Raw genomic sequence first — 17,890 nt, forward strand, 5'->3', positions numbered from 1 at the left:
GGTTTCGATCAATATTTTAGAGGATAACGCAAGTTAGGTCTGGGATAGGTCTGGGATTTGCCCTCATCAGGTTCATACTTTCGCGTTTTTCACATACTTGTTGAACAGATCCTGGGTTTTTTCTGGTTTGGATCACGTAGTAGTGTGGTACCACACTGAAACAGTCCATTAAACCTGGCTTGGATCAATATTTTAGAGGGTAACGCAAGTTAGGCCTGGGATAGGTCTCGGATTTGCCTTCATCAGGCTCATACTTTCGCGTTTTTCACATACTTGTTGAACAGATCCTGGGTTTTTTCAGGTTTGGGTCATGTAGTAATGTGGTACCACACTGAAACAGTCGATTAAACCAGGTTTCGAGCAATATTTATGAGGATAACGCATGTTAGGTCTAGGTTAGGCCTGGGATTTTCACTCATCAGACACATACTTTCGTATTCTTCACATACTTGTTGAACGGATCCTGGGTTTTTTCTGGTTTGGATCACGTAGTAATGTGGGGCCACACTGAAACAGTCAATTAAACCTGGTTTCGACCAATATTTAAGAGAATAATTCATGTTAGGTCTAGGTTAGGTCTGGGATTTGATCTCATCAAGCTCATTCTTTCGCATATTTCTCATACTTGATGGCTAGATCCTGGGCTTTTCCTGGATTGCATCACGTAGTAATGAAGTACAACACTGAAACAGTCAATTAAACCTGGTTTCGATCAATATTTTAGAGGATAACGCAAGTTAGGTCTGGGATAGGTCTGGGATTCGCCCTCATCAGGCTCATACTTTCGCGTTTTTCACATACTTGTTGAACTGATCCTGGGTTTTTTCTGGTTTGGATCACGTAGTAATGTGTGACCACACTGAAACAATCAATTAAACCTGGTCTTGATAAATATTTTAGAGGATAACGCATGTTAGGTCTGGGTTAGGTCTAGGATTTGCCCTTGTCAGGCGCCATACTTTCGCATATTTCTCATACTTCATGGCTCGATCCTGGGCTAGTTCTGGATTGGATCACGTAGTAATGTGGGACCACACTGAAACAGTCGATTAAACCTGGTTTCGATCAATATTTTTGAGGATAACGCATGTTAGGTCTAGGTTGGGCCGAGGATTTTCACTCATCAGACTCATACTTTCGTATTCTTCACATACTTGTTGAACAGATCCTGGGTTTTTACTGGTTTGGATCATGTAGTAATGTTGTACCACACTGAAACAGTCAATTGAACCTGGTTTCGATCAATATTTTAGAGAATAATTCACGTTAGGTCAAGGTTAGGTCTGGGATTTGCTCTCATCAGGCTCATTCTTTCGCATATTTCTCATACTTGATGGCTAGATCCTGGGCTTTTTCTGGATTGGATCACGTAGTAATGTGGTACCACACTGAAACAGTCAATAAAACCTGGTTTCGCTCAATATTTTAGAAGATAACGCATGTTAGGTCTAGGTTAGGCCTGGGATTTGCCCTCATCAGGGTCATACTTTCGCAGTTTTAACATGCATGTTGACCTGATCGAGGGTTTTTCCTGCTTTGGATCACGTAGTAAAGTGGTACCACAACTAAAACAGTCAATTAAACCTGGTTTCCAACAATATCTTAGAGGACAACGCAAGTTAGGTCTGGGATAGGTCTGGGATTCGCCCTCATCAGGCTCATACTTTCGCGTTTTTCACATACTTGTTGAACTGATCCTGGGTTTTTACTGGTTTGGATCATGTAGTAATGTGGTACCACACTGAAACAGTCAATTGAACCTGGTTTCGATCAATATTTTAGAGAATAATTCACGTTAGGTCAAGGTTAGGTCTGGGATTTGCTCTCATCAGGCTCATTCTTTCGCATATTTCTCATACTTGATGGCTAGATCCTGGGCTTTTTCCGGATTGGATCACGTAGTAATGTGGTACCACACTGAAACAGTCAATAAAACCTGGTTTCGCTCAATATTTTAGAAGATAACGCATGTTAGGTCTAGGTTAGGCCTGGGATTTGCCCTCATCAGGGTCATACTTTCGCAGTTTTAACATGCATGTTGACCTGATCGAGGGTTTTTTCTGCTTTGGATCACGTAGTAAAGTGGTACCACAACTAAAACAGTCAATTAAACCTGGTTTCCATCAATATCTTAGAGGACAACGCAAGTTAGGTCTGGGATAGGTCTGGGATTCGCCCTCATCAGGCTCATACTTTCGCGTTTTTCACATACTTGTTGAACTGATCCTGGGTTTTTTCTGGTTTGGATCACGTAGCAATGTGGTACCACACTGAAACAGTCGATTAAAACTGGTTTGGATCAATATTTTAGAGGATAACGTATGTTATGACTAGGTGAGGTCTGGGATTTTCACTCATCAGACTCATACTTTCGCATTCTTCACATACTTGTTGAACGGATCCTGGGTTTTTTCTGGTTTGGATCACGTAGTAATGTGGGACCACACTGAAACAATCAATTAAACCTGGTCCTGATAAATATTTTAGAGGATAACGCAAGTTTGGTCTGGGATAGTTCTGGGATTTGCCCCCATCCGACTCATACTTTCGCATATTTCTTATACTTCATGGCTATATCCTGGGATATTTCTGGATTGCATCACGTGGTAATGTGGTACCACACTGAAACAGTCAATTAAACCAGGTTTCGATCAATATTTTAGAGGATAACGCAAGTTAGGTCTGGGATAGGTCTGGGATTTGCCCTCATCAGGCTCATACTTTCGCGTTTTTCACATACTTGTTGAACAGATCCTGGGTTTTTTTCTGGTTTGGATCACGTAGTAATGTGGTACCACACTGAAGCAGTCCATTAAACCTGGTTCGGATCAATATTTTAGAGGATAATGCAAGTTAGGTCTGGGATAGGTCTGGGATTCGCCCTCATCGGGCTCATACTTTCGCGTTTTTCACATACTTGTTGAACTGATCCTGGGTTTTTTCTGGTTTGGATCACGTAGCAATGTGGTACCACACTGAAACAGTCGGTTAAACCTGGTTTCGATCAATATTATAGAGGATAACGCAAGTTTGGTCTGGGATAGGTCTGGGATTTTCACACATCAGACTCATACTGTCGCATTCTTCACATACTTGTTGAACAGATCCTGGGTTTTTTCTGGTTTGGGTCCGGTAGTAATGTGGTACAACACTGAAACAGTCGATTAAACCAGGTTTCGATCAATATTTTTGAGGATAACGCATGTTAGGTCTAGGTTAGGCCTGGGACTTTCACTCATCAGACTCATACTTTCGCATTCTTCACATACTTGTTGAACGGATCCTGGGTTTTTTCTGGTTTGGATCACATAGTAATGTGGTACCACACTGAAACAGTCGATTAAATCAGGTTTCGATCAATATTTTTGAGGATAACGCATGTTAGGTCTGGGTTAGGTCTAGGATTTGCCCTCGTCAGGCTCATACTTTCGCATATTTCTCATACTTCATGGCTAGATCCTGGGCTATTTCTGGATTGGATCACGTAGTAATGTGGTACCACACTGAAACAGTCAATTAAACCTGGTTTCGATCAATATTATAGAGGATAACGCAAGTTAGGTCTGGGATAGGTCTCGGATTTGCCCCCATCAGGCTCATACTTTCGTGTTTTTCACATACTTGTTGAACAGATCCTGGGTTTTTTCTGGTTTGGGTTACGTAGTAATGTGGTACCACACTGAAACAGTGGATTAAACCAGGTTTTGATCAATATTTTTGAGGATAACGCATGTTAGGTCTGGGATAGGTCTGGGATTTGCCCTCATCAGACTCATACTTTCGCACACTTCACATACTCGTTGAACAGATCCTGGGTTCTTTCTGGTTTGGATCACGTAGTAATGTGGGACCACACCGAAACAATCAATTAAACCTGGTCATGATAAATATTTTAGAGGATAACGCATGTTAGGTCTAGGTTAGGCCTGGGATTTTCACTCATCAGACACATACTTTCGTATTCTTCACATACTTGTTGAACGGATCCTGGGTTTTTTCTGGTTTGGATCACGTAGTAATGTGGGGCCACACTGAAACAGTCAATTAAACCTGGTTTCGACCAATATTTAAGAGAATAATTCATGTTAGGTCTAGGTTAGGTCTGGGATTTGATCTCATCAAGCTCATTCTTTCGCATATTTCTCATACTTGATGGCTAGATCCTGGGCTTTTTCTGGTTTGGATCACGTAGCAATGTGGTACCACACTGAAACAGTCGGTTAAACCTGGTTTCGATCAATATTATAGAGGATAACGCAAGTTTGGTCTGGGATAGGTCTGGGATTTTCACACATCAGACTCATACTGTCGCATTCTTCACATACTTGTTGAACAGATCCTGGGTTTTTTCTGGTTTGGGTCCGGTAGTAATGTGGTACAACACTGAAACAGTCGATTAAACCAGGTTTCGATCAATATTTTTGAGGATAACGCATGTTAGGTCTAGGTTAGGCCTGGGACTTTCACTGATCAGACTCATACTTTCGCATTCTTCACATACTTGTTGAACGGATCCTGGGTTTTTTCTGGTTTGGATCACATAGTAATGTGGTACCACACTGAAACAGTCGATTAAATCAGGTTTCGATCAATATTTTTGAGGATAACGCATGTTAGGTCTGGGTTAGGTCTAGGATTTGCCCTCGTCAGGCTCATACTTTCGCATATTTCTCATACTTCATGGCTAGATCCTGGGCTATTTCTGGATTGGATCACGTAGTAATGTGGTACCACACTGAAACAGTCAATTAAACCTGGTTTCGATCAATATTATAGAGGATAACGCAAGTTAGGTCTGGGATAGGTCTCGGATTTGCCCCCATCAGGCTCATACTTTCGTGTTTTTCACATACTTGTTGAACAGATCCTGGGTTTTTTCTGGTTTGGGTTACGTAGTAATGTGGTACCACACTGAAACAGTGGATTAAACCAGGTTTTGATCAATATTTTTGAGGATAACGCATGTTAGGTCTGGGATAGGTCTGGGATTTGCCCTCATCAGACTCATACTTTCGCACACTTCACATACTCGTTGAACAGATCCTGGGTTCTTTCTGGTTTGGATCACGTAGTAATGTGGGACCACACCGAAACAATCAATTAAACCTGGTCATGATAAATATTTTAGAGGATAACGCATGTTAGGTCTAGGTTAGGCCTGGGATTTTCACTCATCAGACACATACTTTCGTATTCTTCACATACTTGTTGAACGGATCCTGGGTTTTTTCTGGTTTGGATCACGTAGTAATGTGGGGCCACACTGAAACAGTCAATTAAACCTGGTTTCGACCAATATTTAAGAGAATAATTCATGTTAGGTCTAGGTTAGGTCTGGGATTTGATCTCATCAAGCTCATTCTTTCGCATATTTCTCATACTTGATGGCTAGATCCTGGGCTTTTTCTGGTTTGGATCACGTAGCAATGTGGTACCACACTGAAACAGTCGGTTAAACCTGGTTTCGATCAATATTATAGAGGATAACGCAAGTTTGGTCTGGGATAGGTCTGGGATTTTCACACATCAGACTCATACTGTCGCATTCTTCACATACTTGTTGAACAGATCCTGGGTTTTTTCTGGTTTGGGTCCGGTAGTAATGTGGTACAACACTGAAACAGTCGATTAAACCAGGTTTCGATCAATATTTTTGAGGATAACGCATGTTAGGTCTAGGTTAGGCCTGGGACTTTCACTCATCAGACTCATACTTTCGCATTCTTCACATACTTGTTGAACGGATCCTGGGTTTTTTCTGGTTTGGATCACATAGTAATGTGGTACCACACTGAAACAGTCGATTAAATCAGGTTTCGATCAATATTTTTGAGGATAACGCATGTTAGGTCTGGGTTAGGTCTAGGATTTGCCCTCGTCAGGCTCATACTTTCGCATATTTCTCATACTTCATGGCTAGATCCTGGGCTATTTCTGGATTGGATCACGTAGTAATGTGGTACCACACTGAAACAGTCAATTAAACCTGGTTTCGATCAATATTATAGAGGATAACGCAAGTTAGGTCTGGGATAGGTCTCGGATTTGCCCCCATCAGGCTCATACTTTCGTGTTTTTCACATACTTGTTGAACAGATCCTGGGTTTTTTCTGGTTTGGGTTACGTAGTAATGTGGTACCACACTGAAACAGTGGATTAAACCAGGTTTTGATCAATATTTTTGAGGATAACGCATGTTAGGTCTGGGATAGGTCTGGGATTTGCCCTCATCAGACTCATACTTTCGCACACTTCACATACTCGTTGAACAGATCCTGGGTTCTTTCTGGTTTGGATCACGTAGTAATGTGGGACCACACCGAAACAATCAATTAAACCTGGTCATGATAAATATTTTAGAGGATAACGCATGTTAGGTCTAGGTTAGGCCTGGGATTTTCACTCATCAGACACATACTTTCGTATTCTTCACATACTTGTTGAACGGATCCTGGGTTTTTTCTGGTTTGGATCACGTAGTAATGTGGGGCCACACTGAAACAGTCAATTAAACCTGGTTTCGACCAATATTTAAGAGAATAATTCATGTTAGGTCTAGGTTAGGTCTGGGATTTGATCTCATCAAGCTCATTCTTTCGCATATTTCTCATACTTGATGGCTAGATCCTGGGCTTTTCCTGGATTGCATCACGTAGTAATGAAGTACAACACTGAAACAGTCAATTAAACCTGGTTTCGATCAATATTTTAGAGGATAACGCAAGTTAGGTCTGGGATAGGTCTGGGATTCGCCCTCATCAGGCTCATACTTTCGCGTTTTTCACATACTTGTTGAACTGATCCTGGGTTTTTTCTGGTTTGGATCACGTAGTAATGTGTGACCACACTGAAACAATCAATTAAACCTGGTCTTGATAAATATTTTAGAGGATAACGCATGTTAGGTCTGGGTTAGGTCTAGGATTTGCCCTTGTCAGGCGCCATACTTTCGCATATTTCTCATACTTCATGGCTCGATCCTGGGCTAGTTCTGGATTGGATCACGTAGTAATGTGGGACCACACTGAAACAGTCGATTAAACCTGGTTTCGATCAATATTTTTGAGGATAACGCATGTTAGGTCTAGGTTGGGCCGAGGATTTTCACTCATCAGACTCATACTTTCGTATTCTTCACATACTTGTTGAACAGATCCTGGGTTTTTACTGGTTTGGATCATGTAGTAATGTGGTACCACACTGAAACAGTCAATTGAACCTGGTTTCGATCAATATTTTAGAGAATAATTCACGTTAGGTCAAGGTTAGGTCTGGGATTTGCTCTCATCAGGCTCATTCTTTCGCATATTTCTCATACTTGATGGCTAGATCCTGGGCTTTTTCTGGATTGGATCACGTAGTAATGTGGTACCACACTGAAACAGTCAATAAAACCTGGTTTCGCTCAATATTTTAGAAGATAACGCATGTTAGGTCTAGGTTAGGCCTGGGATTTGCCCTCATCAGGGTCATACTTTCGCAGTTTTAACATGCATGTTGACCTGATCGAGGGTTTTTCCTGCTTTGGATCACGTAGTAAAGTGGTACCACAACTAAAACAGTCAATTAAACCTGGTTTCCAACAATATCTTAGAGGACAACGCAAGTTAGGTCTGGGATAGGTCTGGGATTCGCCCTCATCAGGCTCATACTTTCGCGTTTTTCACATACTTGTTGAACTGATCCTGGGTTTTTACTGGTTTGGATCATGTAGTAATGTGGTACCACACTGAAACAGTCAATTGAACCTGGTTTCGATCAATATTTTAGAGAATAATTCACGTTAGGTCAAGGTTAGGTCTGGGATTTGCTCTCATCAGGCTCATTCTTTCGCATATTTCTCATACTTGATGGCTAGATCCTGGGCTTTTTCCGGATTGGATCACGTAGTAATGTGGTACCACACTGAAACAGTCAATAAAACCTGGTTTCGCTCAATATTTTAGAAGATAACGCATGTTAGGTCTAGGTTAGGCCTGGGATTTGCCCTCATCAGGGTCATACTTTCGCAGTTTTAACATGCATGTTGACCTGATCGAGGGTTTTTTCTGCTTTGGATCACGTAGTAAAGTGGTACCACAACTAAAACAGTCAATTAAACCTGGTTTCCATCAATATCTTAGAGGACAACGCAAGTTAGGTCTGGGATAGGTCTGGGATTCGCCCTCATCAGGCTCATACTTTCGCGTTTTTCACATACTTGTTGAACTGATCCTGGGTTTTTTCTGGTTTGGATCACGTAGCAATGTGGTACCACACTGAAACAGTCGGTTAAACCTGGTTTCGATCAATATTATAGAGGATAACGCAAGTTTGGTCTGGGATAGGTCTGGGATTTTCACACATCAGACTCATACTGTCGCATTCTTCACATACTTGTTGAACTGATCCTGGGTTTTTTCTGGTTTGGATCACGTAGCAATGTGGTACCACACTGAAACAGTCGATTAAACCTGGTTTGGATCAATATTTTAGAGGATAACGTATGTTATGACTAGGTGAGGTCTGGGATTTTCACTCATCAGACTCATACTTTCGCATTCTTCACATACTTGTTGAACGGATCCTGGGTTTTTTCTGGTTTGGATCACGTAGTAATGTGGGACCACACTGAAACAATCAATTAAACCTGGTCCTGATAAATATTTTAGAGGATAACGCAAGTTTGGTCTGGGATAGTTCTGGGATTTGCCCCCGTCCGACTCATACTTTCGCATATTTCTTATACTTCATGGCTATATCCTGGGATATTTCTGGATTGCATCACGTGGTAATGTGGTACCACACTGAAACAGTCAATTAAACCAGGTTTCGATCAATATTTTAGAGGATAACGCAAGTTAGGTCTGGGATAGGTCTGGGATTTGCCCTCATCAGGCTCATACTTTCGCGTTTTTCACATACTTGTTGAACAGATCCTGGGTTTTTTTCTGGTTTGGATCACGTAGTAATGTGGTACCACACTGAAGCAGTCCATTAAACCTGGTTTGGATCAATATTTTAGAGGATAACGCAAGTTAGGTCTGGGATAGGTCTGGGATTTGCCCTCATCAGACTCATACTTTCGCATACTTCACATACTTATTGAACAGATCCTGGGTTTTTTTCTGCTTTGGATCACGTAGTAAAGAGGTACCACACTGAAGCAGTCCATTAAACCTGGTTTGGATCAATATTTTAGAGGATAATGCAAGTTAGGTCTGGGATAGGTCTGGGATTCGCCCTCATCAGGCTCATACTTTCGCGTTTTTCACATACTTGTTGAACTGATCCTGGGTTTTTTCTGGTTTGGATCACGTAGCAATGTGGTACCACACTGAAACAGTCGGTTAAACCTGGTTTCGATCAATATTATAGAGGATAACGCAAGTTTGGTCTGGGATAGGTCTGGGATTTTCACACATCAGACTCATACTGTCGCATTCTTCACATACTTGTTGAACAGATCCTGGGTTTTTTCTGGTTTGGGTCCGGTAGTAATGTGGTACAACACTGAAACAGTCGATTAAACCAGGTTTCGATCAATATTTTTGAGGATAACGCATGTTAGGTCTAGGTTAGGCCTGGGACTTTCACTCATCAGACTCATACTTTCGCATTCTTCACATACTTGTTGAACGGATCCTGGGTTTTTTCTGGTTTGGATCACATAGTAATGTGGTACCACACTGAAACAGTCGATTAAATCAGGTTTCGATCAATATTTTTGAGGATAACGCATGTTAGGTCTGGGTTAGGTCTAGGATTTGCCCTCGTCAGGCTCATACTTTCGCATATTTCTCATACTTCATGGCTAGATCCTGGGCTATTTCTGGATTGGATCACGTAGTAATGTGGTACCACACTGAAACAGTCAATTAAACCTGGTTTCGATCAATATTATAGAGGATAACGCAAGTTAGGTCTGGGATAGGTCTCGGATTTGCCCCCATCAGGCTCATACTTTCGTGTTTTTCACATACTTGTTGAACAGATCCTGGGTTTTTTCTGGTTTGGGTTACGTAGTAATGTAGTACCACACTGCAACAGTCCATTCAACCTGGTTTGGATCAATATTTTAGAGGATAACGCAAGTCAGGCCTAGGTTAGGTCTGGGATTTTCACTCATCAGTCTCATACTTTCGCATTCTTCACATACTTGTTGAACGGATCCTGCGTTTTTTCTGGTTTGGATCACGTAGTAATGTGGGACCACACTGAAACAGTCGATTAAACCTGGTCTTGATAAATATTTTAGTGGACAACGCATGTTAGGTCTGGGTTAGGTCTAGGATTTGCCCTCATCAGGCTCATACTTTCGCATATTTCTCATACTTCATGGCTAGATCCTGGGCTATTTCTGGATTGGATCACGTAGTAATCTGGTACCACACTGAAACAGTCAATTAAACCTGGTTTCGCTCAATATTTTAGAAGATAACGCATGTTAGGTCTAGGTTTGGCCTGGGATTTGCCCTCATCAGGGTCATACTTTCGCAGTTTTAACATGCATGTTGACCTGATCGAGGGTTTTTTCTGCTTTGGATAACGTAGTAATGTGGTACCACACTGAAAAAGTCCATTAAACCTGGTTTCGCTCAATATTTTAGAAGACAACGCATGTTAGGTCTAGGTTAGGCCTGGGATTTGCCCTCATCAGGGTCATACTTTCGCAGTTTTAACATGCATGTTGACCTGATCGAGGGTTTTTTCTGCTTTGGATCACGTAGTAAAGTGGTACCACACTAAAACAGTCAATTAAACCTTGTTTCGATCAATATTTTAGAGGATAACGCAAGTTAGGTCTGGGATAGTTCTAGGATTTGCCCTCGTCTGGCTCATTCTTTCGCATATTTCTCATACTTGCTGGCTAGATCCTGGGCTTTTTCTGGATTGCATCACGTAGTATTGTGGTACCACACTGAAACAGTCGATTAAACCAGGTTTCGATGAATATTTTAGAGGATAACGAACGTTATGTCTAGTTTAGGCCTGGGATTTGCCCTCATCAGACTCATACTTTCGCATACTTCACATACTTGTTGAACAGATCCTGGGTTTTTTCTGCTTTGGATCACGTAGTAAAGTGGTACCACAACTAAAACAGCCAATTAAACCCGGTTTCGATCAATATTTTTGAGGATAACGCATGTTAGGTCTAGGTTAGGCCTGGGATTTTCACGCATCAGACTCATACTTTCGCATTCTTCACATACTTGTTGAACTGATCCTGGGTTTTTTCTGGTTTGGTTCACGTAGTAATGTGGTACCACACTGAAAAAGTCCATTAAACCTGGTTTCGCTCAATATTTTAGAAGACAACGCATGTTAGGTCTAGGTTAGGCCTGGGATTTGCCCTCATCAGGGTCATACTTTCGCAGTTTTAACATGCATGTTGACCTGATCGAGGGTTTTTTCTGCTTTGGATCACGTAGTAAAGTGGTACCACACTAAAACAGTCAATTAAACCTTGTTTCGATCAATATTTTAGAGGATAACGCAAGTTAGGTCTGGGATAGTTCTAGGATTTGCCATCGTCTGGCTCATTCTTTCGCATATTTCTCATACTTGCTGGCTAGATCCTGGGCTTTTTCTGGATTGCATCACGTAGTATTGTGGTACCACACTGAAACAGTCGATTAAACCAGGTTTTGATGAATATTTTAGAGGATAACGAACGTTATGTCTAGTTTAGGCCTGGGATTTGCCCTCATCAGACTCATACTTTCGCATACTTCACATACTTGTTGAACAGATCCTGGGTTTTTTCTGGTTTGGTTCACGTAGTAATGTAGTACCACACTGGAACATTCAATTAAACCTGGTCTTGATAAATATTTTAGAGGACAACGCATGTTAGGTCTGGGTTAGGCCTAGGATTTGCCCTCATCAGGCTCATACTTTCGCATAATTCTCATACTTCATGGCTAGATCCTGGGCTGTTTCTGGATTGTATCACGTAGTAATGAAGTACAACACTGAAACAGTCGATTAAACCTGGTTTCGATCAATATTTTTGAGGATAACGCATGTTAGGTCTAGGTTAGGCCGGGGATTTTCACTCATCAGACTCATACTTTCGCGTTTTTCACATACTTGTTGAACAGATCCTGGGTTTTTTCCGGTTTGGGTCACGTAGTAGTGTGGTACCACACTGAAACATTCAATTAAACCTGGTCTTGATAAATATTTTAGAGGATAACGCATGTTAGGTTTGGGATAGGTCTAGGATTTGTCCTCATCAGGCTCATACATTCGCATATTTCTCATACTTCATGGCTAGATCCTGGGCTGTTTCTTGATTGTATCACGTAGTAATGTGGTACCACGCTGAAACAGTCGATTAAACCTGGTTTCGATCAATATTTTAGAGGATAACGCAAGTTAGGTCTGGGATAGGTCTGGGATTCGCCCTCATCAGCCTCATACTTTCGCATAATTCTCATACTTCATGGCTAGATCCTGGGCTGTTTCTGGATTGTATCACGTAGTAATGAAGTACAACACTGAAACAGTCGATTAAACCTTGTTTCGATCAATATTTTTGAGGACAACGCAAGTTAGGTCTGGGATAGGTCTGGGATTTGCCCTCATCAGGGTCATACTTTCGCAGTTCTAACATACATGTTGACCTGATCGAGTGTTTTTTCTGCTTTGGATCACGTAGCAAAGTGGTACCACACTGAAACAGTCGATTAAACCTGGTTTGGATCAATATTTTAGAGGATAACGCATGTTAGGTCTAGGTTAGGTCTGGGGTTTTCACTCATCAGACTCATACTTTCGCATTCTTCACATACTTGATGGACGGATCCTGGGTTTTTTCTGGTTCGGATCACGTAGTAATGTGGGACCACACCGAAACAATCAATTAAACCTGGTCTTGATAAATATTTTAGAGGATAACGCATGTCAGGTCTGGGATAGGTCTGGGATTTGACCTCATCAGGGTCATACTTTCGCAGTTTTAACATGCATGTTGAACTGATCGAGGGTTTTTTCTGCTTTGGATCACGTAGTAAAGTGGTACCACAACTAAAACAGTCAATTAAACCTGGTTTCGATCTTTATTTTAGATGATAACGCAAGTTAGGTCTGGGATAGGTCTGGGATTTTCACTCATCAGACTCATACATTCGCATATTTCTCATACTTCATGGCTAGATCCTGGGCTGTTTCTGGATTGTATCACGTAGTAACGTGGGACCACACCGAAACAATCAATTAAACCTGGTCTTGATAAATATTTTAGAGAATAACGCATGTCAGGTCTGGGATAGGTCTGGGATTTGACCTCATCAGGGTCATACTTTCGCAGTTTTAACATGCATGTTGACCTGATCGAGGGTTTCTTCTGCTTTGGATCACGTAGTAAAGTGGTACCACAACTAAAACAGTCAATTAAACCAGGTTTCGATCAATATTTTTGAGGATAACGCATGTTAGGTCTAGGTTAGGCCTGGGATTTTCACGCATCAGACTCATACTTTCGCATTCTTCACATACTTGTTGAACGGATCCCGGGTTTTTTCTGGTTTGGATCACGTAGTAATGTGGGACCACACTGAAACAGTCGATTAAACCTGGTCTTGATAAATATTTTAGAGGACAACGTTAGTTAGGTCTAGGTTAGGTCTAGGATTTACCCTCATCAGGCTCATACTTTCGCATATTTCTCATACTTCATGGCTAGATCCTGGGCTATTTCTGGATTGGATCACGTAGTAATGTGGTACCACACTGAAACAGTCGATTAAACCTGGTCTTGATAAATATTTTAGAGGACAACGCATGTTAGGTCTGGGTTAGGCCTAGGATTTGCCCTCATCAGGCTCATACTTTCGCATAATTCTCATACTTCATGGCTAGATCCTGGGCTGTTTCTGGATTGTATCACGTAGTAATGAAGTACAACACTGAAACAGTCGATCAAACCTGGTTTCGATCAATATTTTTGAGGACAACGCAAGTTAGGTCTGGGATAGGTCTGGGATTTGCCCTCATCAGGGTCATACATTCGCAGTTCTAACATACATGTTGACCTGATCGAGGGTTTTTTCTGCTTTGGATCACGTAGTAAAGTAGTGCCACAACTAAAACAATCAATTAAACCTGGTTTCGATCATTATTTTAGAGGATAACGCATGTTAGGTTTGGGTTAGGTCTAGGATTTGCCCTCATCAGGCTCATACTTTCGCATTTTTTCTCATACTTCATGGCTAGATCCCGGGCTGTTTCTGGATTGTATCACGTAGTAATGTGGTACCACGCTGAAACAGACAATTAAACCTCGTTTCGATCAATATTTTAGAGGATAACGCAAGTTAGGTCTGGGATAGGTCTGGGATTCGCCCTCATCAGGCTCATACTTTCGCGTTTTTCACATACTTGTTGAACTGATCCTGGGGTTTTTCTGGTTTGGATCACGTAGCAACGTGGTACCACACTGAAACAGTCGATTAAACCTGGTTTCGATCAATATTTTAGAGGATAACGCAAGTTTGTTCTGGGATAGGTCTGGGATTTGCCCTCATCAGGCTTATACTTTCGCGTTTTTCACATACTTGTTGAACAGATCCTGGGTTTTTTCTGGTTTGAGTCACGTAGTAATGTGGTACCACACTGAAACAGTCGATTAAACCAGGTTTCGATCAATATTTTTGAGGATAACGCATGTTAGGTCTAGGTTAGGCCTGGGATTTTCACTCATCAGACTCATACTTTTGCATTCTTCACATACTTGTTGAACGGATCCTGGGTTTTTTCTGGTTTGGATCACGTAGTAATGTGGGACCACACTGAAACAGTCGATTAAACCTGGTTACGATTAATATTTTTGAGGATAACGCATGTTAGGTCTGGGATTGGTCTGGGATTTGCCCTCATCAGGCTCATACTTTCGCAGTTTTAACATGCATGTTGACCTGATCGAGGGTTTTTTCTGCATTGGATCACGTAGTAAACTGGTACCACACTAAAACAGTCAATTAAACCTGGTTTCAATCAACATTTTAGAGGATAACGAAAGTTATGTCTATTTTAGGCCTGGGATTTGCCCTCATCAGACTTACACTTTCGCATACTTCACATAGTTCTTGAACAGATCCTGGGTTTTTTTCTGGTTTGGATCACGTAGTAATGTGGTACCACACTGAAACAGTCAATTAAACCTGGTTTCGATCAATATTTTAGAGAATAATCCATGTTAGGTCTAGGTCAGGTCTGGGATTTGCTCTCATCAGGCTCATACTTTCGCAGTTTTAACATGCATGTTGACCTGATCGAGGGTTTTTTCTGCATTGGATCACGTAGTAAAGTGGTACCACACTAAAACAGTCAATTAAACCTGGTTTCGATCAACATTTTAGAGGATAACGCAAGTTAGGTCTGGGATCGGTCTGGGATTTGCCCTCATCAGGCTCATACTTTCGCGATTTTCACATACTGGTTGAACAGATCCTGGGTTTTTCTTCGGGTTTGGATCACGTAGTAGTGTGGTACCACACTGAAACAGTCCACTAAACCTGGTTTGGATCAATATTTTAGAGGATAACGCATGTTAGGTCTAGGGTAGGTCGGGGATTTTCACTCATCAGACTCATACTTTCGCATTCTTCACATACTTGTTGAACGGATCTTGGGTTTTTTCTGGTGTGGATCACGTAGTAAAGTGGTACCACACTGAAACAATCAATTAACCCAGGTCTTGATAAATATTTTAGAGGATAACGCATGTTAGGTCTGGGTTAGGTCTAGGATTTGCTCTCGTCAGGCTCATACTTTCGCATATTTCTCATACCTCATGGCTAGATCCTGGGCTATTTCTGGATTGGATCACGTAGTAACGTGGTAGCACACTGAAACAGTCAATTAAACCTGGTTTCGATCAATATTTTTGAGGATAACGCAAGTTAGGTCTGGGATCGGTCTGGGATTTGCCCTCATCAGGCTCATACTTTCGCGATTTTCACATACTGGTTGAACAGATCCTGGGTTTTTCTTCTGGTTTGGATCACGTAGTAGTGTGGTACCACACTGAAACAGTCCACTAAACCTGGTTTGGATCAATATTTTAGAGGATAACGCATGTTAGGTCTAGGTTAGGTCGGGGATTTTCACTCATCAGACTCATACTTTCGCGTATTTCACATACTTGTTGAACAGATCCTGGGTTTTTTTCTGGTTTGGATCACGTAGTAGTGTGGTACCACATGAAACTGTCCATTAAACCTGGTTTCGATCAATATTTTTGACGATAACGCATGTTAGGTCTAGGTTAGGCCTGGGATTTACACTCATCAGACTCATACTTTCGCATTCTTCACATACTTGTTGAACGGATCCTGGGGTTTTACTGGTTTGGATCACGTAGTAATGTGGGACCACACTGAAACAGTCGATTAAACCTGGTTTCGATAAATATTTTTGAGGATAACGCATGTTAGGTCTGGGATAGGTCTGGGATTTGCCCTCATCAGGCTCATACTTTCGCAGTTTAAACATGCATGTTGACCTGATCGAGGGTTTTTTCTACATTGGATCACGTAGTAAAGTGGTACCACACTAAAACAGTCAATTAAACCTGGTTTCGATCAACATTTTAGAGGATAACGAAAGCTATGTCTAGTTTAGGCCTGGGATTTGCCCTCATCAGACTCATACTTTCGCATACCTCACATACTTGTTGAACAGATCATGGGTTTTTTTCTGGTTTGGATCACGTAGTAATGTGGTACCACACTGAAATAGTCAATTAAACCTGGTTTCGATCAATATTTTAGAGAATAATTCATGTTAGGTCTGGGTTAGGTCTAGGATTTGCCCTCATCCGGCTCATACTTTCGCATATTCCTCATACTTCATGGCTGGATCCTGGGCTATTACTGGATTGGAACACGTAATAATGCGGTACCACACTGAAACAGTCAATTAAACCTGGTTTCGATCAATATTTTAGAGAATAATTCATGTTAGGTCTGGGTTAGGTCTGGGATTTGCTCTCATCAGGCTCATTCTTTCGCATATTTCTCATACTTGATGGCTAGATCCGGGGCTTTTTCTGGATTGCGTCACGTAGTAATGAAGTACAACACTGAAACAGTCAATTAAACCTGGTTTCGATCAATATTTTAGAGAATAATTCATGTTAGGTCTGGGTTAGGCCTGGGATTTGCCCTCATCAGGGTCATACTTTCGCAGTTCTAACATACATGTTGACCTGATCGAGGGTTTTTTCTGCCTTGTATCACGTAGTAAAGTGGTACCACACTGAAACAGTCCACTAAACCTGGTTTGGATCAATATTTTAGAGGATAATGCATGTTATGTCTAGGTTAGCCCTGAGATTTTCGCTCATCAGACTCATACTTTCGCATTCTTCAGATACTTGTTGAACGGATCCTGGGTTTTTTCTGGTATGGTTCACGTAGTAATGTGGTACCACACTGAAACAATCAGTTAAACCTGGTCTTGATAAATATTTTTGAGGATAACGCATGTTAGGTCTGGGTTAGGACTAGGATTTGCCCTCTTCAGGCTCATACTTTCGCATATTTCTTATACTTCATGGATAGATCCTGGGCTATTTTCTGGTTTGGATCACGCAGCAATGTGGTACCACACTGAAACAGTCGATTAAACCTGGTTTCGATCAATATTTTAGAGGATAACGCAAGTTTGTTCTGGGATAGGTCTGGGATTTGCCCACATCAGGCTCATACTTTCGCGTTTTTCACATACTTGTTGAACAGATCCTGGGTTTTTTCTGGTTTGAGTCACGTAGTAATGTGGTACCATACTGAAACAGTCGATTAAACCAGGTTTCGATCAATATTTTTGAGGATAACGCATGTTAGGTCTAGGTTAGGCCTGGGATTTTCACTCATCAGACTCATACTTTTGCATTCTTCAC

The sequence above is a fragment of the Colletes latitarsis genome, unplaced genomic scaffold (assembly GCF_051014445.1).
Source record: "Colletes latitarsis isolate SP2378_abdomen unplaced genomic scaffold, iyColLati1 scaffold0007, whole genome shotgun sequence".
Classification (NCBI taxonomy): domain Eukaryota; kingdom Metazoa; phylum Arthropoda; class Insecta; order Hymenoptera; family Colletidae; genus Colletes; species Colletes latitarsis.